This window comes from Anser anser (genome assembly GCF_964211835.1).
Source record: "Anser anser genome assembly, chromosome: 2".
Taxonomy (NCBI): Eukaryota; Metazoa; Chordata; class Aves; order Anseriformes; family Anatidae; genus Anser; species Anser anser.
This window is the reverse complement of record NC_139721.1, coordinates 7,966,879-7,993,692: the sequence shown is the minus strand read 5'-3', so window position 1 is coordinate 7,993,692 and position 26,814 is coordinate 7,966,879. Positions and strand designations below refer to the sequence as shown.

Below are 26,814 nucleotides of genomic sequence, written 5' to 3'. Positions count from 1 at the left end.
TTTCTCTCTGCTCAACATTGGTGAAGCCACACCTGGAGTGCTGTGTCCAGTGCTGGGCTCCTCAATACCAGAGAGACCTGCACATACTGGAAAGAGTCCAATAGGTAGCTCAGGTAAGATCTTATCAGTGTCCATAAATAACTGTAAGGGAGGGTGCAAAGAGGATGGGGCCAGGCTCTTTTCTGCGGTGCCCAATGACAGAACAAGAGGCAATGGGCACAAACTGGAACACAGGAGGTTCCTCTGAACACCAGGAAATGCTTCTGTGCTGTGTGGGTGACAGAGCACTGGCACAGGTTGCCCAGAGAGGTTGTGGAGTCTCCCTCCTTGGAGATCTTCAAAAGCCACCTGGACATGGTCCTGGGCAACCTGCTTTGGGTGTCACTGCTTGGGCAGGAAGGTTGGACCAGAGGGCCTCCAGAGGGTCCTGCCAACCTCAACCACTCTGTGATTCAGACTGTAGAGATGCCTACACTTCTCCATAGTTTTTATTTCACTGAATAATAATAAGAAAGAACTTTTATGAAAAGGTAACAGCCTGAGATTCCCAGAGTGTGAGACTTTCCTCCCCACAGCCATGCCTTTGAATGACACCTTCCAGCTTCAGGGATGGTGGAGCAATTCCAATTAACTCCATTCATCACTCAGGGTTGAGTCGCTGAGTTGCTGAGTTTGCAGTGATGGTTTCTGCAGTGTGGCCAGCTCTGTGTGCTCAGCTGCCTGCTGGAAAAAGACAAATGCAAATTGCTTGCACATGTAGCAAAGACCAGAACAAGTTTCTTCAACTCGTTCCCCAAATACCTGTGAGGCAAAGCACCCTCCCAAACCACCTAGTAATGTTGCTACAAGGTCAAATCAAGCCTTACTCCACCCTGACTGTCCTGGCCCCTTCAGCACATTGGAGGCAACAACGCACAGGATGTTGGTGGAGTCGGATGCCACCCAGCTGTGATGGCAATGGGGACTCATGTGGAAGCTTAAATCCACCCAGACGACAAATCATTTGTTGGTCTATCTAAAGGGACTGACCCTGCAACTGTGAGTCAGGGCAGTTGGTTTCAACAAAAGAGCCCTTTACAGCTCAGTTTGCTAGGAGGGAGTAACACTGAGTAAAAATGTTGTTAAACACGCATGGTGCTTCAAGTAAAGCTTGCAGATCAGTAATGCTGTGAGTGAGCTTTATGGACATCTGCTCTGAACAAGCCAGCATTCCCCGGAAGCTTTTTTACTTCTTGCCTACCTTCTTTCAGAGAAAGGCTCCTCCATCCCCTGGTCCCTGAATTATGCAAGGAACCCATAAATCACTTGAATGTTGAGGCTAATGCTCAAGCTGAAGTGATGGAGCACTGCAGGTTTCCCAAGATTTACTGCCTAGAGTTGATCACCTATGGTGAATCCTCCCGTCTTCCTCAGGAAGTGTGTTTCCCCACTCCTTCAGGCTGCCAGGGTGAAGAAGCAGCCGTGTGAGCTTCAGCATGGGTGAACCCTTCATGTGAATCACCGCTGCCACAGCTCCATCCACAGCTCCATCCCCAGCGGTGCCTGGATCCACGCTGGCTCTCCTCCACCCACCTTTGCAGGCCCTGCTCTGTGGGGCCAGGCTGTGTCAGCATCCCTTTATTGTACAGCACCACCCCATCCCACATGGAGATTTTTGCTTTTTTATAGAATGATTGTTTCCTAGAAATAACATTTGCTTATCAGCAAAGCAAAAAATGTACGTTGTCTGTGTCAGGTCACACTAAACAACGTATTTGGTTATTATCAGATTCCAGGATGTGATCTTCTGAGCTAATTAATTTTTATCTGAGTGACAGTTTGCCTTTATTTTTCCACAACTGAGAATCCATTATTTCTTTGTAGGCAGAGAAGGCCTTTAAAACAAAAACAAAACAAAACAAACCACCACCACCACCAAAACACTGAAAGAGCATATCTTTTTTTTTTTTTTTTCCCAAGGGGTTCATGAAAAATGTGAAAAAATCACATTAAAGCAAATTTCTTTCTTTAAACTACCATCTGAGATGTTTGTGGAAAGTATTAGCAAGCCTGAGTGACCAAAGACGTTCGTGGTTTTGTGAAAATTTTGTTTCAGTAAAAAATACTAACCCTTGAAAGAATTATTTTAAACCCACGGCATGTTTGGAAAACCCACAGACATCTTCAAATAAAGGAAAATTAAAAAAAAAAAAAAAAAGGAATGTTGTATTTCATATAAGGAGGGGATCTCAAGCAGTTATAAACTTGAATATTTCTGGATCAGGAAGCCTCTTTATGAGGTATGGAGAAATGATCTGTAACTGGCATAAACAGCAAGCAGAGGCAGCTGAGATCACCACAATTTATAGACTGGTTGCTGGCTATGTGGGAAGGCTGGACTCTGCCTGGGATTTATTACGAGGTTGGATGGAAGGTTGCAGCTGCCTCACATTCCTAGGGAAGCCAAAACCAAGATCTCTACCTTCTTGGAGATGGTTTTTCAGTCTCCTTGCAGACCAAGCTGAGTCTTGCTATTCTGCCCCATTTTGGAAGGGTCAGGGTGACTTTTTTTCTTAATTTGAAAAAAAAAACCAAACTTAAAAGTTATCACTTGAAGAAGAAAGGGAATAGAGTTTTTATGTTCCTGGGCCTGATCTCTGCCATCCTCCTTTATGCCTCAGTTTTCACTGCCCCAATTTAATGACACATTTTGCTCTTAATTCACACTGCGCACAGTTGCACTATCTTCAGTAAGACTGCATTTGCTACAGGGTATGGTGGAATTTCACCTAAAAGTTTCTTCTCTCTCAGCTCTAAGTAGGTGTATTGGGCTTATGTCCAGGTTGCAGCAGGACTGCGGGGGTGGTCTTTATGAAAAGAGACCAGGGGCTGCACCCATGTAGGACATGGCCTAGCTGCTCCGAAAAGGACTGGTCACTGGCTGAAACCGAGCCCATCATCAGTGCTGGTTGCACTTCTGTGATAATATAGTTAAAAAGGGATAAAAAATGCTTTCCATCTACTGAGAAAAAGAAGAGTGAGAAAGATGACAAAGTAGCCCTGCAGAAACCCCAGAGCAGCAGTTCCCCTGCGGCCTGCGGAGAGGCCCCTGGTGGAGCAGGCTGTCCCCCTGCAGCCCACGGGTCCCACACGGAGCAGATCTCCACGCTGCAGCCCGTGGAGGAGCCCCCGGTGGAGCAGGTGGATGTGGCCTGGAGGAGGCTGCGGCCCATGGAGAGCCCCCGCAGGAGCAGGCCCCGGGCCGGAGCTGCAGCCCGTGGAGAGGAGCCCACGCAGGAGCAGGGGGTCTGGGGGGAGCTGCCGCCCGTGGGGGACCCGTGCTGGAGCAGTTTGCTCCTGGGGGATGGACCCCGTGGGACGGAGCCGTGTGGGAGCAGTTCCTGAAGAGCTGCTGCCTGTGGGCAGCCCCCGCAGGCTCAGTTCGGGCAGGACGGCATCCCGTGGGAGGGACCCCATGGAGCAGGGGCAGAGAGGGACCGTGAGGGAGCGGCGGAGACGAGGTGTCAGGGACTGACCACAGCCCCTAGTCCCCATTCCCCTGCATCACTTGCGCTGGGGGAGGTAAGAGGAGGCAGAAGAACAGGGAACAAAGGACTGAAGCTGAGCCTGAGAAGAATTGGGAGTGAGAGGACCGTGTTTATAGTTTCATTTTTGTTTCTTACTATCCTACTCTAATTTATAATTGACAATAAATTAAATTCATTTTCCACAAGTCAGATCTGTTTTGCCCATGACAGTAACTGGGAACTGGTCTCCCTGTCCTTACCTCAACCCATGAGCTTTTTCGTCTAATTTTCTCCGCTGTCTTGATGAGAGGGAGTGAGATAGAGGCTGGGTGGGCAGCTGGCAGCCACCAAATTGAAGCCATCACAGAAGATAAGTGCTTATTTATTTATTTATTTATTTATGCCTTTATTCTTACATTTTCACCTTAACCAGTCCATGGATGAAATACCATGGCCCAAACTGACATAGGTAACCTCCCTCCAGAATGACTGCAATCCAATAGTGACATGCTACAAGCCGTGCACGTCTGTCTGTCTCCCTCTCTCTCAGCTGCACAACTCATAACAATTTTCATTTAGTCAATTAAATGTCCTGTGGGTCACCTTGTACACTAGAGAATTTATAATTATTGCAAGATCTGAAAAAAAAAAAAATTATTAGTCATTGTAATAATAATAATAATAAAAACCTTAGTAATTGTAATACCAAGCAGAAAGGAATCCATAAGATACGGCTTCAATTAGATATTATGAACATTTTAAGGACAAAAAGAACATATATGAAAAGAAAAAGTCAGCATACAACTATTCCCAAGAATTCTGCATTCTCCACTTGAATTACCTTTTTTTTTTTTTTTTTTTTTTTTTTTTTTTAAGTGTAAGACTGCTGTATAAAACTGTGTTGGCAGCAAAAATGAAATGGTCAGTTGTGGTACCGCCAGCCAGAGGAAAGAAAATGTTCAAGTCCCTTCTTGTTCTCTTGCTATGCCCAGGAATGTGTAGGTGCAAACCTGGCAGATGCTACAAAACCCTGTCTGACAAGCCAGACCATTACTGTATCAAATGTGACACCGGTAAGTCACTTGCAGCCAGTACATAACACTTCAGACTTGGCATCTTGGCCAGGTTTTACAAATATTAGTCTTCCCCTGTGGTAAGGTCTAGTTTGTTTATCCCTTCCTTGTGCTGCGAGTAGGGTTTCACAGAAAGAATCCCTCTGGAGCTCAATGGAGCTATTCATTCCTGTAGATGTTCATTACTTCCATGGTTGCACAGATTAATCCAGGATCCAGATTTTTAAAGGACACCTTGAAAGACACCTATATCTTCTCATTGGCATTGAGATTTAAATTTACTTTTTCAAAGAACACGAATGATTAGTTTTCTAGCTGATGTGATTTAGGAGAAGAAATGGATGTTTCTCTAGAAAGAGCCAACAAAGGAAATCATCAAAACGCAGCCCTTTTTAACATTAATATGCACATTTCTACACTAGATCTTCAAAGCATCATTAGTAATTCTGGATACACAACTTCCTGTATCAGAAGCGCTTGAGAGAACACTAAGTATAGTGAATTCTTAAAAAGCAGGTCCCTCAAAGGTCTCTCAAGACACTCATCAAAAATGTAGTCAATTTGGATCACAAGTCACTCTGCAGATCTTTTACTGCTTTTATATTGCTTCTGTCATTCTGCACCAAATACTTTATACCTGTTATCCCCCAAAGCTGCCTTTTGCATTGAACTATACAGTAACAAGCAATACTATAAAGCTCACAAAAGCCATAAAGTGTAGTAATGGAAGCACTGAAATATTTGCGAACTGACATTTTTGATTTATATCAAATGGCATAATTCATTTCGGTCTTCTTAAATGCTAATTACTAGTACTTTTCTCTTTATTTTCTTTTCTTCCTTTTTTTTTTTTTTGTGAAATAAAATATCTGGGAGTATTTACTGCATGTCATATGTCTTATTTATGTAATTCCAAATAATTATAAATTTGTGAGATTAGATCATTCCTAGTTCTGGACATGTTGCTTTGAATTATTTGGAAGGTATAAATCTGTAATATTTAATGAATTTCAGGAGTATTTTTTCATTAAAAATGTATCACAGAGGTTCAGTGGGTGATTTCTAGAATCACACCAGGCATTTTTAATTAATTTTTGAACCTGGCAAGGTGCTTTTTCTTCGGTATGAATTAGTTGTCTGCCAAAGGGAGTTTTGTGTTGCTCTGAAATGTGTTAGGTTCTCTAGCTTGTGCTTTGACTTACAAAAAAAAAAGAAAAATAAAGAGGACAAATGCCAACATTTCTCTGTGACACTCCACTCCACAGTATTGCCTACTATGCAAATATTCTTTTCTTACATTGCCCATTTCGGGATTCCGAAAATCATAAGTCATACTCCAAGTGAATTATGACATGCTCCTCAGTTTTTGCACAGTAGGACATCACACATTCTTTAAGTAAATAGGAATTAAAGCTTGCTTAAAAAATATTAGTAATGTACTTGAAATCATTGTCTCTGGCTTCTTATTTGGTAGAACCATTTAATAAACTTCTTATGGAAACAGCCAAATGAGAAAATTTCCTTTGAAAAGCATAATTTTTTCCAAGCCACTTGGATATTCCACCAGGAAAAGTTTTACAATCCCGCAGCTGACACGAGGACAGCCAAACTGACACAAACATTTCAGCTAAAGGAACTGCAGACTGACTAGGATTAAAGAATGGATGGTGAAATTCTTTCCTTTGTTCTCCTTCCCTCCAAGGAGAGTGTGTAAAAAAGTAATACTTTCATGCTCTGGCCAGTCTGAAAGATTTGGTGGGTTTCATTTTCATCAGTGAGGTCTGGGACCCACAGGGGTGCCATTTTGTCCCTCCTAGAAATGAAAGCTGGAGAAATCCTGGCCCCCTACAAAAACAGAGAGTTTTGTTGTTGTTGATGTTGCTGTTGTTGTTGTTGCTCCATCCAGAGCATTTTCTGCCACTCAGAAATGCCACTTTCAGCCTTCCCCTAGTGCTTGGTCCTACATGGGACACAGAGCAAGAAGCTAGGTGAAGATAGCTAGGGAGCAGAGTGGGAGTTTTGGACTGGACTGTGTTGCTGACTCAAAACTACCTGCAGACATCAGGCATCACATATCAGCCCTGACCTCCTTCCCACCACAGTGAGATACTTGTGCCATCAACCCAGTTGTATCAAGCTCCAACCTCCCAAATCTCTGTTCTGCACACAGGGAAGAGGACCCAGACTGTTAATCCCTGCACGAGCTGCTAGCCGACATTTCGATCCGTCAGAAAACACTTCGCCCAAATTTTCCTCAAAAAGAAATGGTGCATCTCTCTACGCTTTTATTTGCAGCCCCTGGAAGATGTCAAAAGCTTGTGAAGGAAGTGTTTGCTGATCTCTGTCAGCAGTGTAATGAGATGGGTGACTCAGTTGTGGTCTAATTAATGCATGGAAAGACCTTTTCTAAAATACACTTGGTGTATTTTCCCCTGGAGACAGGAGATAACTGCAGCAAGCACATCCTCCCACACTTCTCCTGGGCACTAGAACTTATTAGCAAATCCCCTACTGATGCTCTTTTACTAGGGCAGGTAGTGCTGCAGCAACCATGATGGGAAATATAGGGTAAGTGAGCTCAGGATTTTTGTCAGTGTTTTTAATGCAGTTCTTTATCACCTAACCATGAATCCTGATGGCATAAGCTAAAGGGCTGTTATCCCACCAATTCTGTAAATACAATACTCCAGTATGAAGGAGGGTGGGTATGCTTGCTAAAAATAGTAGTTTAAGCCACTGCCTTTCTGGTATTACCTCTGTAGGTTATGGAGCATCCTTGGGGTATCTGTGCTCCAGCAAATCACCAGTAAAGATATAACTGAAAGGTTTGCAGAGAGCCATTTGGACAAGCAAGTCCTTAGCTCACTGAAACAAACAAACAAACAAACAAACAAACAAAATAACAACAAAAAACCACCACCACCAGACCAAACCACCCAACCACCCAAAAGAAAAAACAAAACAAGCAAATCAAAACAAACAAACAAACAAAAAACAGACAGAGAAAGAGAGGACTTGAGTAGATTAAAGACCCAGCAGTCCCTTACCAAAGCATTTTGAAACATTTACTCACTAGAGATTTGCTTCATGCCATTTTTTTTTTTTTTCGCAGTGGAAAGATTGACAGGATTTATTTATTTTCATAAAGTGGCAGAACTTCACAGCTCTGACATCTGTCAATACCTTTGGCCAGCAGGTTCAGAGGTTATTAGTATGGATCACAAAGACACACACAGACAGCTTAGTCAGACAAACCCAATTTCACTGGTGAAAGTAGGCTTTAAGTAAAGAGACACACAGGCAAAAAGAGTTTAGCTGCAAAGTGGGACTGAAAGAGAGAACCAGTGTTACTCAGAGGGCCCGAGATAATTTCTGCTGTCTCCCCATCATCCCTAGAGTTTGTAGGGTGGTTGCTGGGTCACCTTGCCAGGACCCCTAGCACAGGGTGAAGGAGAGGAACCTGATCTGGGGCTAACAAGGCAGGCAGCGGGAGGCCAGCAGGCAGAAAAGGACTCCCATCCCTATCAGGAGAAGACAACAGCGTGACATCTCTGCTAGCATGTCATCTCACCCTGCTTATTTCACCCTGGGCTCAGTGCCCTTTTTCATGCGCAGTATTGGCACCAGTGACCGGCACTATCTCCTGCGTTGGCTCTGCTGAGAGGAGAGGTTGAGAGGAGGCTGCAGGTGACCTCACGTCTAACTGGTACAGGGAAATCAACCCGTTCCCCAGACCAAAACCAGCTCCTGTCTCTGTCAAGGAAGTCACCAGTTTCCTACTGTGAGATTCAAGACAAGGCTCCATCAGGACTTACATTTAGCAAGTGTTTGTGCTCAAGACAACCTCAGACAAACTTTCCTTACAAGTATAGAAAACATTAGCATCCTAGAGAGCTCTCAGGAGTGCTCTTCAGGTTAACTACTTAGCCGGTGATTTGGCATATCACAAAACACTTATATTTGCATGATCTGAAAGATAACAGCTCTGCACCTGGAGTGGGAACCTGTTTGTCTTGTCTCTCTGGGAAGCTGACTCCTGGGTGACTTTCCTGTGTGTTTCCCCATACCTCCGTGAAAATGTGAGATGTAAACTCATCCCGGCAAGCCACTCTCTAGGGAAAGTAACTGTCAGATCTCAGATTTTTTTTGCAGAGACACCAAACCCGTGGGAATTTGTTTCTCTGTGCTTCTTTTATGGCTAATAAGAAGGAAACAAGCACTGGAGCTTGCTGTTCTTCACCGTCGTTTTGAGGTACTGCTGGATTAGATGAGTTGCATCCTGCATCCCCTTGTTTATACCTCCACACATTGCAAAGGATGTTGAGGATGACGTATTTAGAAGTAGCTTTTTGTATGGTTGAGATTTGTAGGTTTTCTTAGGACAGACCTGGCAACATGTAGTTGTAGCTTTGTTGTTTCCTGGAAAGGTTGGACCAGATAAAGGGCAACTACTCAAAGATAATGACCTCTGCCAGGCTCTGCCTGGGTCTGCCTGTGCCATTCAGGTGTTTCTCTACAAAATCGCAGATGTTTCAGATGCCTGTACTTTACAAGCCTGAGTTATCTCACAGTTAATATTCAAGCAAAAGTACTGAGTGAATAACTGAGAAAACCTTGCTTAAGCCATCACATAACAAATCCAAGTTTTCTGCTGACCTAGCAGCATTTTCTGTTGTGTCAACAGAAGGCCAACTAGGACATTTCTGGGAGATATTTTTGGCCATTGAGAAACACTCTGATCCAGTAAGTTTATAGCCATCTGGTAAAAGTCCTCAGCTGGTGTTTGTCACACTGATTTACACTGGCGGAATACCTGCCCAGCCATCTCCCAAATCATCACAGAACTTTATTGTGCCTTTTTCTCTCTCTCTCTTTTTTTTTTTTTTTTTAGAAGGAAAAAAAAACAAGCAAACAACCAAACAAGCCACCACCACCACCAACGAAACTACCCACCCTGTCCCATAAAAGCGACCACAGGATGCACAAAATAAGCTCACAAAAGGGGGACATTGTCCCTCGGAAGAAAATTGAAACTCTTCTGAGTAACAACGTTATAGCCCATGGCACTGTCATGTAGCTGCACTTTTATAACGGGCACAATATAATGAGTGTTGTTCATGAAAGCTAGTTATTATATCCTAGCTGGAGGTCATACTCCGGCATGTATAGAGCTGGTTATTTGTACGCAGTGGGAGTTCTGCTTTTCTTCTGGTTTTCTTGGTCTTTGTCTGTTTGCAAGGTACCGCATATTCAAGCTCACATTGTCCCTCACACTATCCTATCAACCACACTTGAGAGCTGAGTATTTGAAGTGCTGTTTCAGCCCAAGCCCATAAGTTCCACTGACGTCAAAGCTCTTTTCTTGATCAGTTTGTCAAGTGGTTTTCGTGTGGCTCTGAGAGTGTCGTTACTGATCTTGAACACAAGCAGACAGTCCTCTGCTCTCCCACCATTCTCAGCCCTTTTGGTCTCATTTGCTCCTGCTATGTGTGATGTTGGATATTCTGTTTTCCTTATGAGTGTTTCTGCCATGGATTGGAGTTTAAGAAAAAAGCTCTCGTCAAACTCTTCAGTCCTTGCCGAGAGTAGCAAGGGTTTTTCTATCCTCACCAAGGTATTGGTACAGGAAAAAGAAAATGTTTTTAGCTGGTATTGTCTTTTATGGTCTCACTGAGGTAATCATCAGTCCTTCAGGGGCAAACTACAAACCATTCATTTCTTGTTCCAAGTCGCTTGTGGTTCTTCTTGCAGGAGATGGAGCCAGTCTCTGAGTACTAGTCAAAGCTACATCAGTGGCTTAGCAATGTTTCTCTGGAGTACACCCGTGGTCCTGGGAGATGCTGTTTGTGAGTTTGTCATGCAGCAAGAACTCTAACTGGTGGAGAAATGAAGCAGCTTCTGCTGGCAGGTCAGACAGTGCACGTGCCTCTAGTACGTTGTAGTGAGCTCAGTGAAACCTCCAGGGTGTTTTGTTTTAAAACTTTACATTGTTTTCTGTTCAACTACAAGAGAAGGGGAAATGACAACTATGCCAGAAGTTTTATTGAAGTATAAAAAATCCAACAAGCCCTTTAAAATGGCTAATAAACCACCTTCCCTTGCCCCAAACTACAAGCAAAAAACATTACCTTGGAACAGATACTTAATCTAGTAGATAAAGCAGCTCTTGTCCATACATAAAATTAATTAGGCACAAAATACTCTGTACAGGCAAGCGGTCCCCATTATCCCTGAGGTTTTATTCTTTCAGGCAAACAGAAGCACAAACAACATATTCAACGTCAGGGGTGGCTGCGGGGGGGTGGTGTTCAGTAAAGCATATTCTACAGTATTTTGTTCTCCATCACATAGCAGGTACCTTAGGTTATTTATTAACATGACTGATGTGTTATGGATGAGAAAACCTCTTGCACCTGTACTGTCACTGCTATCTCCTGAACTGGAGCTTAGAAGGAGAACAGAGACATTTTTTGCATGTGCCCTTTGATGTGCTGGGTCTGCAGAAGAGACTACAGAATACTTACTACTGTCATCATTTTTTTTTTTTCAGAGAACAAGAAGACATACATCTCCACAAACCACTAAGAATATTAGCACCCAGAGTTTTAGCATCTGTCTTCCTTCATATTATCACCACATTGCAACGTTAAGAGTAGGGCCTTAAATGTAAGCCAGAAAATAGGTCCATTAAGGCTTCAATTTATCACAGCTATGCTACAATTTCCACTCCATCTATGTGCACACTTCTTGTTCAAACAGAGTCCCTATCTCTCCTCCATAGGAACAGTCTTTGTTGCTTCTATGTCTCCTCTCCTCTCTTCTCCTAATCAATGTCATTTGTTCCCCCCATCCCTTCTAAGAGGTCTGCTGGTCAAACAGTACATGCTTCATCTCTTTGTGGCTGGTGGGATTGTTGCATCACTTTATATGACAAGAATCATGTAGAACTGGAAATGAGGTTAAACACATTTTCTGTGCATGTTTATTCTGTTTTGATAACTTGTGTAAAGGTGAGATATGCATGGATCCCCTGAAGCAGAGAGAACAGCCAGAAATAATTTGCAGTCAGGTTTTTGCATGGAAATATCATCCCAGACTACGTAAAAATCTAATGGCATCTGCATGACAGGGCACTCTACATGATTGTGTTTACAGATATCTGTGCTGGGATTGCAACAGGTTCAGATACCCAAATTGTCTCAACAATGTTATTTGCTAATAGAAAGTTCCACAGAACCCAAGGGAGTGTGATCCTGGGCTGTGCTTTCACTGTGTGCTTTGCACACAATATTTTGTCATCTTATTCTGGGAGAAAAGGTATGGGCCAACACGTGTCAACCAAAGCCTAGATGCAGTTTGAACATCACATTGCTGATGTCCAAACTGTGTACTTTAAACTAGCAGTTATTTCTGACATTCTTGGTGCCAGAATATCTTGGGAAAGCTTCTAAAATACATGAAAAGAAAGAAAACAAGTATGAGATGAACCATTCACAGGAGCAAAGAGTCTTGGTCCCAGAGTCTCATGTCAACGCAACTTTGTGGTAAGTTACTTTCTGGTTCCCATGGCACCAGAAAGGAAAGGTGAAAAGATCTGCAAGACCAAAAAAGCCTCCACTCTGAAGGGTGGGCATGGAGGTCACTATAGCCAGCAAGCCACTTTCCTCAAGTGTAGTTCTTGAGAGATGTTCTGGTGTCCTGGCTCTTCCCAGGGTGCCCTAAAAAAGCCTGGACTGGAGAGGAAACCAGAGACAATGAATGCAGCTTTGAAGTAACAGATGAGTGCTGTCTGTGTGCATCCAGAAAATCTCAGGAGAAATAAGGTTCTTATTGAGAGACAGTGTAAATGAGCAATAGGTTCCTCCTTGGGATTTTTATGTGCCAAATAATAATAATAATAATAACAACAATAACAATAATAATAATAATGCACACGTTACAGACAATTACCAAAGAAAACACTGTGCAAACAAAATTCACATCTGTCTCTTCAGGGCCAAGCACAGTGACGTAGTAAGCAAAAGAGAGATTTGTAATTCTGTGGTTTGGACACCTCCTCCTAAAATAGCCTGAAGCCATGACAAGATGGGCTGTTATTCCCAGTGAGCAGTAACAAGTACGGCAGGTCTCAACTTTGCAGTGTGCCCAGTGGCCTGGGGCAGAAAGGGACAAAAGCCTCAACACCTTTTTGTTTGCTGTTCTCCTTTTCTGATCCTGTAGATCACTATTGAAGGACAGTTTCAAAACAACGATGTAATGTAGAGTAGTTGGGGGCGGAGGACGGTGCCCCAGGGCAGAATGAAGGACGCAGCAATGTGATCAACACGATCAGGTGTCAGGGAGCAGGTTGTGCCAAGTGTAACACTATGGCCATCTAAGTCTGGGTTGGCACAGCCCCTGTGTTAATGTTATTCTTGGGCTGCTCTTCTGTATTGGAATCAGATCGTTTGACAACGATTATCAACATCTAAATCATTGAATCACAGAACCATAGAATCATTTAGGTTGGAAAAGACCCTTGAAGTCATCATATCCAACCATCAATTTGCGTTACCAACACTAAACTGTGCCCCTAATCATCACACCCACACTTCTCTTAAATATCTCCAGGGATGGAGACTCTACCACTTCCCTGGACAGCCTGTTCCAGTGCCTAGCCACCTTTTTCATGAAGAAATTCTTCCTGATATACAATCTAAACCTCCCTTGGTACAACCTGTGACTGTTTCCTTATGTCCTATCACCTGTCACCTGAGAAAAGATACTGACCACTACAGTCTCCTTTCAGGTAGTTGTAGAGATCAACGAGGTCGCCCCTCAGCTTCCTTTTCTTCAGACAACAACCCCAGCTCCCTCAGTCCAAATGAATGGACTGAAGCACAAAGAGGCCGCTTAGCAGACAGACAGCATTCCAGCTCCATTTAGTTCCAAATCTGGTGTCTGTAGGGGAAAAAATAAAAAATAAATAAGTAAATTAAGAACTCCATCCTTAATATGCTGAGGTGGCCAGACTGAAAACAGTTTTTCCATGTAAAACTTATTTATATTCAAAAATAAGAATAGTAATAATTAGGGTTAAAAAAAAAAAAAAAAGAGACTTAGGTGATTGTAAATATATTTTTTTTTTTAAATAGAAACAACTAGTTCAGATTTAGGTATAATATTTCTTTCACTTTATATTGAAGTTTTTAAGAGAAAAGGGAGGACTGTACGCCTATGAGATTCTTTATTTTTCTCTATATGCATCATCCTGTCTAGTAAAAATTATTACTTCTCCCTACAAATCTTGTTTCACTATTAAAAGAAATACATTTCAAAACAAGAACAACAAAAAAATTTATTCAATCCTAGTATGCTTTGGTCTGCTAAGACCAAAATGTTGAATTACGTATTTTTTATTTGAAACGTTTTTGCTTTCTATCTGTTTGTACAACAAAATCAAATTATTTCCTTTCAGATTACTTCCTTTCATTTTCTAGATCAGCAATGAAGCATTAAAAAAAAAAAAAAAAAGAAAGAAAGAATAAAGATAAAAAAAGACTCAGCTTTTCTTAAAACCCCATCAATTATTATAATTACCCTCGTGCATCCTAAGTAGTAGACCATAAACCAGAGGCAGGCTGAACAGTATATTTTAGTAGTTACTCCAGATTTCCAGAGTCTTTTACTAAATGTTCTGAGGGTTCTGTTCCTGGAACATTCCTACATTCCTGATAATAATAATAATAATAATAATAACAACAACAATAATAATACAACCACAATTAAAAAAAATAAATAAATCCACAACCAACCAACCAAAAAAACACCAAAGCAAAGGAGTGAGCAAGTCTATAATTAATTATTCATGATAAGGGTTGTAGGTGCTTGTAGAATAGCTCACAGACCAAAGCATTGTGCAAGGAGTAGGACCAGGAGGTCCATGCTAATGTGTTCCCAAGAACTTGGAGCAAGAGAGAAAGGATTTAGAAAGCTGTTCACTATCTCATTAGTGGTTTGGGTCCAGGGTTTCAAATGCTGCTCCTGCAGTTTAACCAGGTCAGCACTTTCCAGTGACTGAGGCAGTAGGTGGTAAACTGGCATCGATGCCCTGCATTCGTTGACTTCAGGAAAGCCTTGCAGTGCATTTCATGGTGTTCCCATCTTGTATTCATCCTTCTGCCGTTGTCAGTGATGCTAAAGCAAAATAAGCTCTATTTGTTGCCAGTGAAAACTGACTCAGGGCTAAACCAACAGAGGGAAAACTAAGTTCCATGACTATCAAGAGCTCATTATTGCAACAATATGATATTAATAATTTGACTGACATTTCCTCTGGAAAACGCAGAAAGGATATGTCAATAATATTTACCCATGTGAATACTCTTAGAATGCTTGCACATTTAATTGCTGCTTTGGATTTAAAAGTCTCTTCTCTCTAAGCAAATACAGTTTATTCAACCACAAACTGCTCCTCTCTCATCCGAAGCAACACAAAAGTCCTCAGATCTGCCCTAGGAGGAAACAATTTCAAGTATTTCTCAAGTATTTTTCAGGTAAGGATGTGTGTGTATGTGTGTTTGTGTGTGTGTGTGTGTGTGAATGTTTTAAATGGTTTTAGGGTAACTGGTCTGCTTCTAGGATGATTATTTCGGCTTTCTCTTCCTTGATAGCAAGCCCTGCTCTCATGGCCCCTTTGCTACCACTTCTACCTTGTGCTTGGTGATGACAGCCCTGTACAGCCTCCTCCCAGAAGTGACCACAGCAGTTGCGAGAGGGCTTGGGCATGGGCACTGCTCTCATCTTGTGCCAAAGGCTTTCTGAGCACTGGGTCCAAGTACAGTGATGGCAAGAGACAGCTCAGCAGCCTGTCTTTTAATTGGTATGAAAGAAAAGTCAGCCTGTAACTCAGCGTGCAACCCAGCCAGGAGCATATATCCTGGGGTTAACAGCAGCACTGGCCCAGCCTTCTCCACTGAGAGTTTCTGAATGGCAGCTGTGGTGTCACCCTGATATTCATTCCGGGGACTTCTTTCTCGCTTAGTTTCTTCATATTCTCTTGCTTTGCCTTTGGACATGTTTGGCAGACACACTGACCTTTCTCTGAAATGGGATACTGGTTGCAATACCTGCTGTGTTTGCATGAGCTGATGGGACCAACAAGAGGGGGGACTGTTGTCATTCCTTGTGTAGCTTGTGCTCCAGAAAGCCCTGAGAAAACACAGCATCTAATTGAATATGCCTGTCTACCTTGCGTTTAAAAACTGGAGGTTAAGCTGTGAGAATATCCCGGGGAACTCTGCAGAGATACACTTCTGTAACTTAATTTGGGTCTGTAACAGGGTGAGGTAGCAATTTTCTAATTAAATGGTGTCAGCAACAACTCTGAAATCAGGCCAGAAGCATCTTCTACAATGGCTGTAGCCATAGGCTGAGAATGGTCCTGTTATTGATGAAGATAATCAGGAAAATACAAGATCGCTTTGCTTGAGTTTTTCTCCATTTCTATAGTACACGGTAGAGGTTATTGTTTCAAGCACATTGTCTCCAGGAGATTTCCATCTAGTTCTGCATGACTTCTTCAGCATTTTAAGTTATTAAGTCATTTATTTTTTTCTCTTAGTTTGTTAAACAATTGTACAACATGACACAAACCATGCACAGGAAACTGCTTCATTTGGTAACATTAATTCTTTCAACCATTAAAATATCACTTGGTCAGCTTCTCTTGCAACATACAGTTAGTTTGCCTTGTTAATGTTTCAATATTGAGTTTGTTTTATATGTTCCATAGAAAAACATACAATTATACAGTTCTTTCTCCTACCAGATTTATGACAGTCCAGAGGATGGATCTGGATAACATCTATAAATCATAAAAGGCCTACAGAAAGTGAACAGGAACTGGATTGTTCACTGTTGTTTGTTTTTAAAAACTTTTTTTTTTTTTTTTTTAATAAAACCGTGGAAAGACAGAGTAAAGCACTAGTAAATATTACTTCACTCAGCACATATCTATGCTGACGAGCCCCATTCTGTAGTTCAGTGCTGTAACTGTTAGTTTTCCTTACAGCCCAGGCAACTCTGTGTTTGTGTGCAAAACAATTTGTCTTGCTATCGATACCATGTTAGCACTGAATGTGAGCTTTATGTACTTTTTTCTTCTGCTGCTCAAGTGAGAAAGAGCAAAATTCCTCCCTGCCATGAGAATTTTCACATTATCCTGTCTCAATCCAAATTGTCTACTCTTCCTATGTTATAAACCTTGGTTGTGTACAAGTTTTCCAAAATTTCCAGCAAGTAACACATCTGGTAAACTTTTACCCTATCAACAGAAAGTAGAACTGAAACTCTTTTCACCTGTTGTCTCAGAAGAATCCTGGAGTATATTCATCTATTGCCTTCCCCTTCAAAAAATTCATCTCCCTTTCCAACATTTTCAGGTTTTTCATGTTTGTACATAGATAGGAAAATTAGTCCATAGAACGGAGGGACACTCCAATTTAATCTGTTTCTTATTTGAATTACAGGAAAACCTGAAGTTGATTGGAAAATGGGAGAAATTTCAAGCAGTGTTGTGAGTTGCACTTAAGCGCTTTTTATAATAAGTAACACAAGACAATTCTCCAGGCTTCTGGGACATAATTGTTTCCCTAGCATAATTAGGACTGCCTAGCTCCTTCCTCATACCAAATTACCAAGCACATTATGCTACTGTCCATACTATATTTTTCTTGCAAAAGAAAATAGCTGGGCCCTGATGTGAAGGAACCTGATTTGGCTCATCCAAACATTGTTGGCCAAGTAATATCACAGATAACATGTTCTGCACGCGCAGAGGGAAGAGGGACAAGCTCAGAGCCTCAAGATACTTCAGGTACAGTGGAATCCTCTGCGCTTTGAAGAACAAGGAGTTCTGGACTGCAGCAGCTGGGTTTCCCCCAAGCTGTCTCCGATCATTTTCTAACAGCTAACTAACATAGATGGTCAACAAATATCATCCTGGCTCCATCTTGAAGTTGGCTCTTAAAAATATTCTACAGATGCAATATGGCTGCCTTTCACTGTGGGCCACTGATTCTTAGGATACTTTGAGAAAGTTTATAATTCTTTTCTCATCCCATCTGTATGTAGCTGTGTAGTTAGGCATGCGTGCTAGGGACTGTCCAAGAAGAAGCAAAAAAATCTTTAGAAGTCTTTTTGATTTTGTGATGCCTCTCTGCTTTGAGATGGTAAGATTTCCTGAGGACCCAGTAGACACGATATGTGACTGCCACAATTCCTAACGCCTTGGCAGAAAGGCAGATGTCTCTGTTGTCATCCTAGACACAGCTGGATGTCTGTGGGGAGAGGCTGTGAGTAAATCCTCGCTGCAGGAAACCGTGGTCTGTCAGGCTCCATGAATCCCAGGACACCTCTCTGCAGCCTGCATGAAAAATGTCTGTTGATTCACCAGATGGAGAAAATGGTGCTGGGACACTTTATGCAGCAGAAATGCCTAATGGAGGGTGGATAACGTTTGCTAGAAAGAGTTACACACAACAACTGACTGCACCAGTCAGGTTAAAAATACCCAAAGTGCCAATGTCAGTTTCCTTTTACTTTTCCTTAGAATAGCAGTAATGACCTTAGCACAGAACACTGCCTGGAGACAAATGACCAGCTGGGTTTAACGGCCCTTGACTTAATTTCTGCCCGTCAGCACCTCCCAGCCAGTCATTAGTCCTGCTGAAATGCTCTGTGTATCGATTACTATTGATTCATTCATTGATTGTGTCCAGGGGCTGAAGTTAGAAGCCATAGTGCCAAAGGCACCCTGGAGATTCATAACAAGATGAGTTTGTTTAATTCATAGAGTATTTGAGGTGCTTTAGAATGAAACATCATAAAAAGAGGTTGAAAAGGTAAAGAGTACTTATGGGACACAATGAGGCCTGGACTCCTCTGCCTATTAGAATCAATGACACGTATCAGATATTTTTAATAGGACTGGTCTCTAATGCAGAAACATAAAGGAATCCAGCATGTATTATATCTGTCACATCCCAAAGGACAGTAAGATACCAAGCGAGAAAGCTCATCAAATAACCTTTGCCTATGGCAGAGAAGGAATGTGGGGGGTAATGTCCCACCTTTTTCATTGGGGACATCACTATTTGCTGTCGTTGCCTTTGGAAACACTGTCAGCTTTAGTTTCTGGAGATTACCTGGACATGTTTAGTTCTTTTTTCGTCTTGCACTTGAGGCTGTCAGACCCCGTCTGTTCTGCAAGGAGCTGCATCTGAATAATTAATGTAGCACCCTTCAGGAAATCAGATTGATTGTTTTTAATACCTGCTTTATGACAGGATTTGCAAATTGCAAAAGAGAGGAAAAACAGTTTAAGAGATGATATGGTTTAATAACCTGCCACCTCCATATTTTCTTTTCAAGTTTCCTTCCTGGGATTCAATGCAAAGGATAAATTAAAGTGAACAGCAGCATCTTTGGCTGAGCTCTCTTGTGTCTTTTGAAGTTCCTCTATGCACCAAATGGCAGGAGTGTACACAAAAGGGAAAACCTGTGGTCAAAAGTGTTCCCGGATACACACTGCTGAAGTGCTTCCAAAGTGCTGAGAGCTGCCAAACACCCCATGGTGGTGTAAACACTAGTGGACAAGTTGCTCTACCTCTAAAACACATAGCAAGATTTTCCATAACATGTGTCAACAAAAGAAAATAGGTAAATGTTGGCTGAGGAAATGCTTATACATTCCTGATTTGTAAAGCATTTAAAAGAACCTAGCTATTATAGACAAACCCTCTTTTTTTTTTTTTTTCCTTTTTTTTCTTTTTTTTCCACCACTTGACCAACAGGAGGAAGAAGGGTTGAGAGCATAAAGGTCAACTAGTTCTCTGCCTAACTCTGCCCACTCATTTGTCACTGACTTTTTGATCCTGTCTAAATCTTATAATTGTTTTCCATTTCACGTCTTACCATTTTAACATGATTACTGTTTTCTTCTTCCATAGAAGACTTATGTATTTTAATGGTGTAGAGTACACTGAGGTCTTTGCATAGGAAAAGGCTCTTACCATGTTATTGTGAATAAGCAATAAAGGAGGTTGGTGAGATTAATTGTCACCGAGCTGCAAAACTGTAAACACATTTTCTTCAGAAACAGACAAATTCACATAATCAGTTTCTTTGTGTGGGAGAACAAAAAAGGGATTTGTGAAAGTTGTGATCTCCATGAGTCTCAGGCCAGTTCTCTAGAAATACATTTTTCTTTTGAAACTGTAATTAAAACTGTGATGCATTAGAGATATTGTGGGTACACATAAAAATACACCCATCAGAGCTCATTAGGGCCATTCTTAGTCAATGGAGAGAAATAGGCACTTTCAGAGCATGATTTAGCAAACCTACTTTATTCATACAACTTAAATTGAGGTACATAGCACCTAAGATCAATTTCTTTGTCTTCTATTAACTATAACAGGAGCTTGGGAGAGTTAGGTCCCTGGTGCTATTTTAAACATCTACACAAAGTCAGTTGAATGTCATGTCTAGTGTATGTCAAATGTCACCAAGACATCCACAGTTTAATGATCAGGAGATGCATTAACATAATAGTGGTGTGAAGGAGAGACCAGGTCCATATTCTCTTCTTCTGAAGAGCAGAACGCTATCAGTTCACTGCCTTGTCCCTCTAAATTCTGTAGACCAGTGAGCATGTCCAACTATTCTGTTGGTCTTGAACCTAGATTTTCAAAATCATGGGTAAGTTTTGCAGTCAATAGGCTATTAAGTAAACGAACAACAACTCCACTTTCTCCTGTGTTTTAGGAAAAATGTGCCCTGTGCCAGCAGAGATTTCTTAGAAATTTTAATCTCTGAGACTCTCTCCCCGAAGCTGCAAGTTAAACACCATGATTTGGAGATCTGCAACACATATGATCATGTCCTGCTGGCTAACATAAGTAGCCTTCCAGCTAGCTTTTGTAGATCCCAGTCTAAGATGTTGAACTGTTTGTGAACTACATCAGCCCAGGTGTCTAATGGAGTCATGTGAATGCCATGAGGTGGAAGAAACCTAAAAATTAAAAGGCATCACGGCATGCTGTGTAGAAACATAAAGCTTCTGTGCTTTTAGCCTTGTATGCTTAGCTCTGGATTTAGCAACAAAGCCTTACTAACTCCTTGCAACGAACACTTTATCTCTGTGTGTTTGGTTAGCCTCAATTCCCCAGTGACATGGGATTGAATCCATCTGGGCAAAAACCTTAAAACTTGGAGTTGGCAGTAATGCTGTAGTCTTTCTTTCAAATTAAAGAAACATCCATGTGCAATCATCACTGAATGTAATCCATGCTTTGTGACCACCTACTTTCTTCCCTTCAATTGAATCTACTAAACTTTGTGTGGCTGTTTTCCTTGCTTCTGGGATACAGCTCCTGATTAATAGTAATGCTACTTGGCCACGCTCTGCAATCTTCACTGGAGTCTTCTGTCATCTCTCAGATATTCAGATATTATACTTTTCTCAGTACTGCTTTTTTTTTTTCTTTTTTTTTTTTTTTTCAGTAGAATGGCTGGAAGACTTTTATAATTTCCACAGTCCTGTATAAAGATACCAGTGACAAAGACAAGTGAGTGCTGCTTCTAGTGTAATTCTGAGCAGTGAGCTGCCACATTTTACACTCATTTTCAGCGTCTGTAAATCCATAAAGCTGTGAGATTCCCAAAGTAAACAAGTGTAATTTTTTTTGGATGGCAGAATACATTGGCAGGTAAATCTTAATGATAATTGCTTCTAATTAGCACTTCTATCAGATGACAAATCTTTTAGTCACAGCAGAGTGTCACTTGAAAATGTGCAGATTCTTTTTTTTTTTTGCCTTTGAAAACATCAAAGAAAATCATATATATTGTTCTTACTGTACTGCCATAATTGTTTGCTAAAAGCAGGAGGAAAAAATGAGGGATGAAAGGCAGAAAGACAAAATGAGAAACAGCTTTGATAGAACAAGGTCTAATTTAAATGGAGGATTGGATTCCATTCTGTAGCCAAGTTTCCTGCTTCTAACAGTTAGTATCTCACCCTCTTGCACTCACATCCAAAGCTTTTTCTTGAGCATAGTGGACAAATTTAATTGTTTATAGTTAGTGAGAGACAAGTGTTTAAGTCCAGGTTGGATGGGGCTTTGAGCAACCTGTTGTAGTGGAAGGTGTCCCTGCCAATGGGACATTTTAGATTTAAATTATATATATATAGATATAGATATAGATTTAAATTTAGATTTAGATTTAGATTTAGACATTTTAAAATTAGATGATCTTCAGGGTCTCTTCCAACCCAAAGCATTCTATGACTCATTCTATGATTCTATGATTATGGATTCACCAAGCCAGGCTTTCCCTGTCTGAGGACTGAACATGTCCAGTAGGTACTCCATGACTCCATGAACATTTTGATTGAGTGTCAAGTGGGATCTAATGCAGGGGGTATTCGAAAACAGGATGACATCACAAAAACAAACAAACAAACAAAACAAAAACAGAAAGGACATGCGTTATTTTTTTGTTGTTGTTTTTAAATTGAAACTAGCACAATGTTAAAACTGGTCATATCTATGACAGTCAACAGCCACCTGAGGCAGTTCTTCATAGGGGTCAATGAGGCTGAGCAGATCTGCTATTCTAGAAGACCATATCACAGACTGTTTTCTCACCTTGCATTTCTGAGGCTATTGTAGAAAAACACAGTAGCTAGAAACTTTTCGTAAAGAAACTGGTGAAATTCAGAAGAATCCAGCAACACTGAGAGAGGCTTGTTTTGCATTTGTATATACTGATTCCCTACTGTCTCTCCTTCCACATGGGCACTAAGAGGTGTGGTAACACATATGTTCCTGTATAGAATCATAGAATGGCTTGGGTTGGAAGGGATCTTAAAGTTCATCCAGTTCCAACTCCCCTGCCATGGGCAGGTTGCCCAGGGCCTCATCCAACCTGTCCTTTAACGCCTTAAGGAATGGGGCATCCGCAGCTTCTAAGGGCAACATGTATTATGGTGCAGGCCATCTCTTCCTTTTCCTCAAGGTAGAAACATAGGTGCCATACATACAGTCTTTTTTAACAGGAGCGTGATTAAGTAAATGACAGGTATTGACAGGTAGTTTTGAAGAAATCACCTTTGATTGTAGAGTAAAAACTGATGGGACTCACAGTGATATTTTAGCTCCTCTGGGAGCAATTTCCTTTTACGCTGAGGGCTGTTGTGCTCTAAAAGTACAGTTCATAATCTCAAGTGGGAGTGTTCATGTGGGCCTGATGTCTCACCTTGCATCTTGTGGAATGATTATGCCTATCTAAACATGGAATTTTTCTCTTGTCTTTACAACATATGTTCCATTCTTTTACAGCATATGTATCCATTTTCGGAGATCTTTTTGAATCCCCATCCTAGTCTACAAAATGTTTGCAAATATTTTCCAGTTTTATATAATCAGTTAATTCAATAAGGTCATTCTATATTTCTTCATCCAAGTCATTAAAGAAAGTATTTAACAGGGCTAGATGGACTCTTGCAGAACCCCATTCAATACTTTATTTCAGTTTGACATTAAACCATTGATAATTAGTCTTTCAATACAGTTCCCCATACTTTAATAAGTCTGTGTTGTAACTCATTTCTTGAACTATAAAGCAGGAATGACTGTTCCTGCAACTCACAGGACTGCTCTGAACATAAATCTAACTGTGACTGTCAAAGCTAACATGTTACAGCGGTCTGAAAAAGAGATTTTGTCTATCGTCCTACAATCCTGTCTACTAGATTGATCTTTCTCACCATGTGCAATGAAAAGCACATATTTATTCTGAACCATTCTCTAAATCTGAAAATACTAATTGGAATTCCAATTGGAATTTCCTGGATTATGTCCAGCTGGAGTTTTTTTGTTTGTTTGTTTGTGTTTTATTTTGTTTTGTTTTGGTCATGTGAAACAAGTTCCTTTTTGAGGGTCTAAGAAGGGGAGCTGATTCACCCTATTTTCTTACGGTAAAACATGAGGAGTGACAAACAAAATGAGAAGAAACAGAGACAGGAACGAGCAAGGGGAACAGAGAATAGGCCAACTTTTCATTCTACCCACTGCCCCAGATTTCCAAAACACAAAGTATGTATCTCCTGTTAGCTTACATGAGAGCTGAGTAATTCAGATCTCAGAATCCAGATCTAAGTCTTTTTATCCTGACCACAATCTATCCTTTGTTTTGAGGCTGTACAAAGAAATAATTGACTGTAGTGGATTATGCATTCCAGTTTATACCATGGCCAAATTATGACATAGTAAAACCTTCAACAGTAAGGGCTATTGTTTAATTACAGAACATTAGAGTGTGAAGGCCTTGGAGAAGAAAAACAAAGTCATTGTTTCAAGACAAAAGAGGAATAAGTTCATCACAATTAGAAGTTGCCCTCAGGTCAAATTATAGCCTCCCAGGGCTCCTCCACCCTGTCATTATTTATCATTTATGTCATTATTTATCTTGAGAATTCACACTGTTGCATGTCTGGTAAAAAGTTATCCACACAAAGTTTAACTGCCAACTCAGTCAGGCTTCCCATTTTATATGATCCAACATTCAGGGACCACGCAGACTTCAGAGTAATCATAGAGAAGGAGTTTGCCTTCTATTGCTAAAAGCTCAGATTTATCCAATCTTTTTTGGTCCTATCGTTCCAATCTCTGGTGACAGGGACAGGTATCTCCAGAGGGCAACTGAGATCTTCACACTGCAGAACTGTCCTCAGGAAACACCTTTTTCTTTCCTTTGTCTAGAGAAGGAATGCAGGGTAGCTCCATGTCTATTTTGGTTTCCTTTGTTAAACAACAATTTTTTCATTCCAGGTGAATAGGAGAGTTTTGCAGGTACCATTCTATGGTAATAAACAAACTTCAAAACAGCCAGAAGCCTCAGGTGATGTGTCCTGTGTATCTTAAAGTGGTGTCAGACCATTCTATCCATCAGAATAACATTTCATATCAATACATGTTCTTTCTGTCTTTAAATCTAGCCAGTAGAAGAGGGAAGACCCATTAGAGAACTTGAAATTCTAGGCATAACAATCTAATAATTGAAATACTTTCCTATGTTATCACCTTTGTACCTACCCATTTTGTATATTGCTGACAGGACTGACTGATACATTTTTATCATTCTGAGGATGTCAATAAAATGATTACATGACTTAAAATACTTTTTTTTTTTTCAAACTTTAATTGAATTTGTTTGAAATTACTTTTACTGTCAGTGTCTTCTGTTTACATATTAAGAACTTATCAGAAATTTTCCCAGGCTCCTCTTTAAATATTTACAATGAAAAATTTCTGTTGTTAAAAGATTTTCTTGCTTTCTGTATTTCATTCATTTGAATTATCCAAAAAATAATTAATATATATATATATATACACCCATGCATCCAATCTAATTATCAGAATCCCAACAACTGCAGATATTAAATGTAAGGGGCTGCCCAGGTGGAGCACCATCTGAGTGCACTGCAACATGTGTCCTCACCCAGTGAAGTTGGTGTCCACTGCCCCACACACAATGACAACCACATTAGTGTGTTGTCCGTAAGTCATCATCAATTATATGTGGATGGTAAAGTTAAGCATGTTGCTCTGCTTCCTTTTCCATTTCCATTTAATTTTCTGGTTCTCCTGTTTTTTTTTTGCTAGCACAAGTCTCTACACTTCTAACTCTCCATCTGTGAACATTTGCTTTTGTGTGAAATAGATTTCTTTAGTGTAAATATTTGAAATAGGAACCTTTCCCTTCATATTTTATATCAGGTTTTTAATTTAAAAATCAACTTACAGATCTCTTTACATTCATAATTTCACAGTGTCTTCTCCTAAAAACAGGAAAGCAGTAACTTAGAGTACCTTTTCCTTTTGTGAAATGATAGGTCATGGCCTTTTAATCCTGAAAACATCATAATTCTCTTCTCTCCATTTCCTGTCTTTTTTTTTTCTTTGCCTATTTATTCTTTCAATTTTCAATGTTTTATTTCTTTTCAGCTGCTATGCCTTTCTTAACTGTCTTTTATTCATTGTCTCTCTTTTGCTCTTGTTGATGGAGTTGAATCAAATAATATTCTGTTACTATTTTGAGATCTTTCATTTGCTGCTAGAAAACATATGAGTTTAAGTCAGTGGAACCTGCTAAAAAAGAAAACAGTAAAACATTTTATGTCTGTGTGAATGAACTGGAGATTTCAGCAGTTACATTCAACTCCAGGCAGTCCTTCTAGCTTCAGACAGCTTATTCCAAAGTTTAATTTGATTTTATGAGTTCTTCCTGGCATATTCAGTGTTGTCTGAAAATAGGTAGGGCTTCTTTGTTTCTTGGGAAAATGCAATCACCAAAAGTTGCCAATATTTCAAAATACCTTGAAGAGTGCCAAGATTAGAAGAGCATTAAACCTCTTGGTTTGGAGTGAGTGATAATTTCTGCTTATGTGTTAGGCACAATTTTGCTTTTCCCAGTTCTTTGCTCAGAAGAGATAACCTCATACTCCTGATAAATACTGGTGCCTCCCGAAACCTCTAGGTGTTTTCTCATTCTCACTTACATTTTAGATGGCTCTGCCTTAGCTTACCTCTGAAATCCTGACACCACAGCATTGTCTGATCCAGCTGCAACTCAGCTGAGTTTTCCTGTGGGCTGACAGAGGATCACACTGCTGTTGATGAACAAATGTGTCAAGCTGTTCAAAGACAGCTTCTCTGGTCAAATAAAATCCTGTTTAGGCACTGTCTGTGGTGCTTGTTACCATAGTACCTGCACCTCGAAAACATTAATAAAATAGACATTGCTCCGAGACAGAACGATATCACCACTTCAGCTTTCATGATGCAGGAAACACAGCCACGTTACGCGGGAAGCAGTGGGAGCCTGAAAATAGTAGCCTGAGGTTTTATCCAGATTAAAGAGTGAAGGAAGTCACCAGCACAGTTCTGTTAAATTCCTGCTCTGAAATTTGCCCCAGAGGAAGCTTCCACTATTTACTGGTTATACAGAAAGCCTAAATAGATATTGTAAATATATCACCAGCCTGATGTTATCCTGAGCACAGCAGGAGCCCACAGAGAAAATGTTTTCTCATCTTGGAAATCAAAGCCTACCTTTCTGGTGAGCTTGATGCCCAGGATCAGCTCAGTCTCTCAGCTCCCTCTTTCCTGCTCCAGCAGAGCATCTCC

The 26,814-nt window shown here is 40.8% G+C and overlaps 1 long non-coding RNA gene across 2 annotated transcripts; it reads right to left on the bottom strand.

The window, feature by feature from the left end:
- Positions 1 to 26,814, bottom strand: LOC310895527. 2 transcript variants are annotated; one of them, XR_014580758.1, is made up of 3 exons: positions 26,740 to 26,814; positions 13,349 to 13,519; positions 1 to 723 (listed from the first exon to the last, which is right to left on the bottom strand). It is a non-coding gene; the product is annotated as an uncharacterized lncRNA (long non-coding RNA). The 2 variants fall into 2 exon arrangements; XR_014580759.1 differs by lacking the exon at positions 1 to 723 and adding an exon at positions 12,113 to 12,312.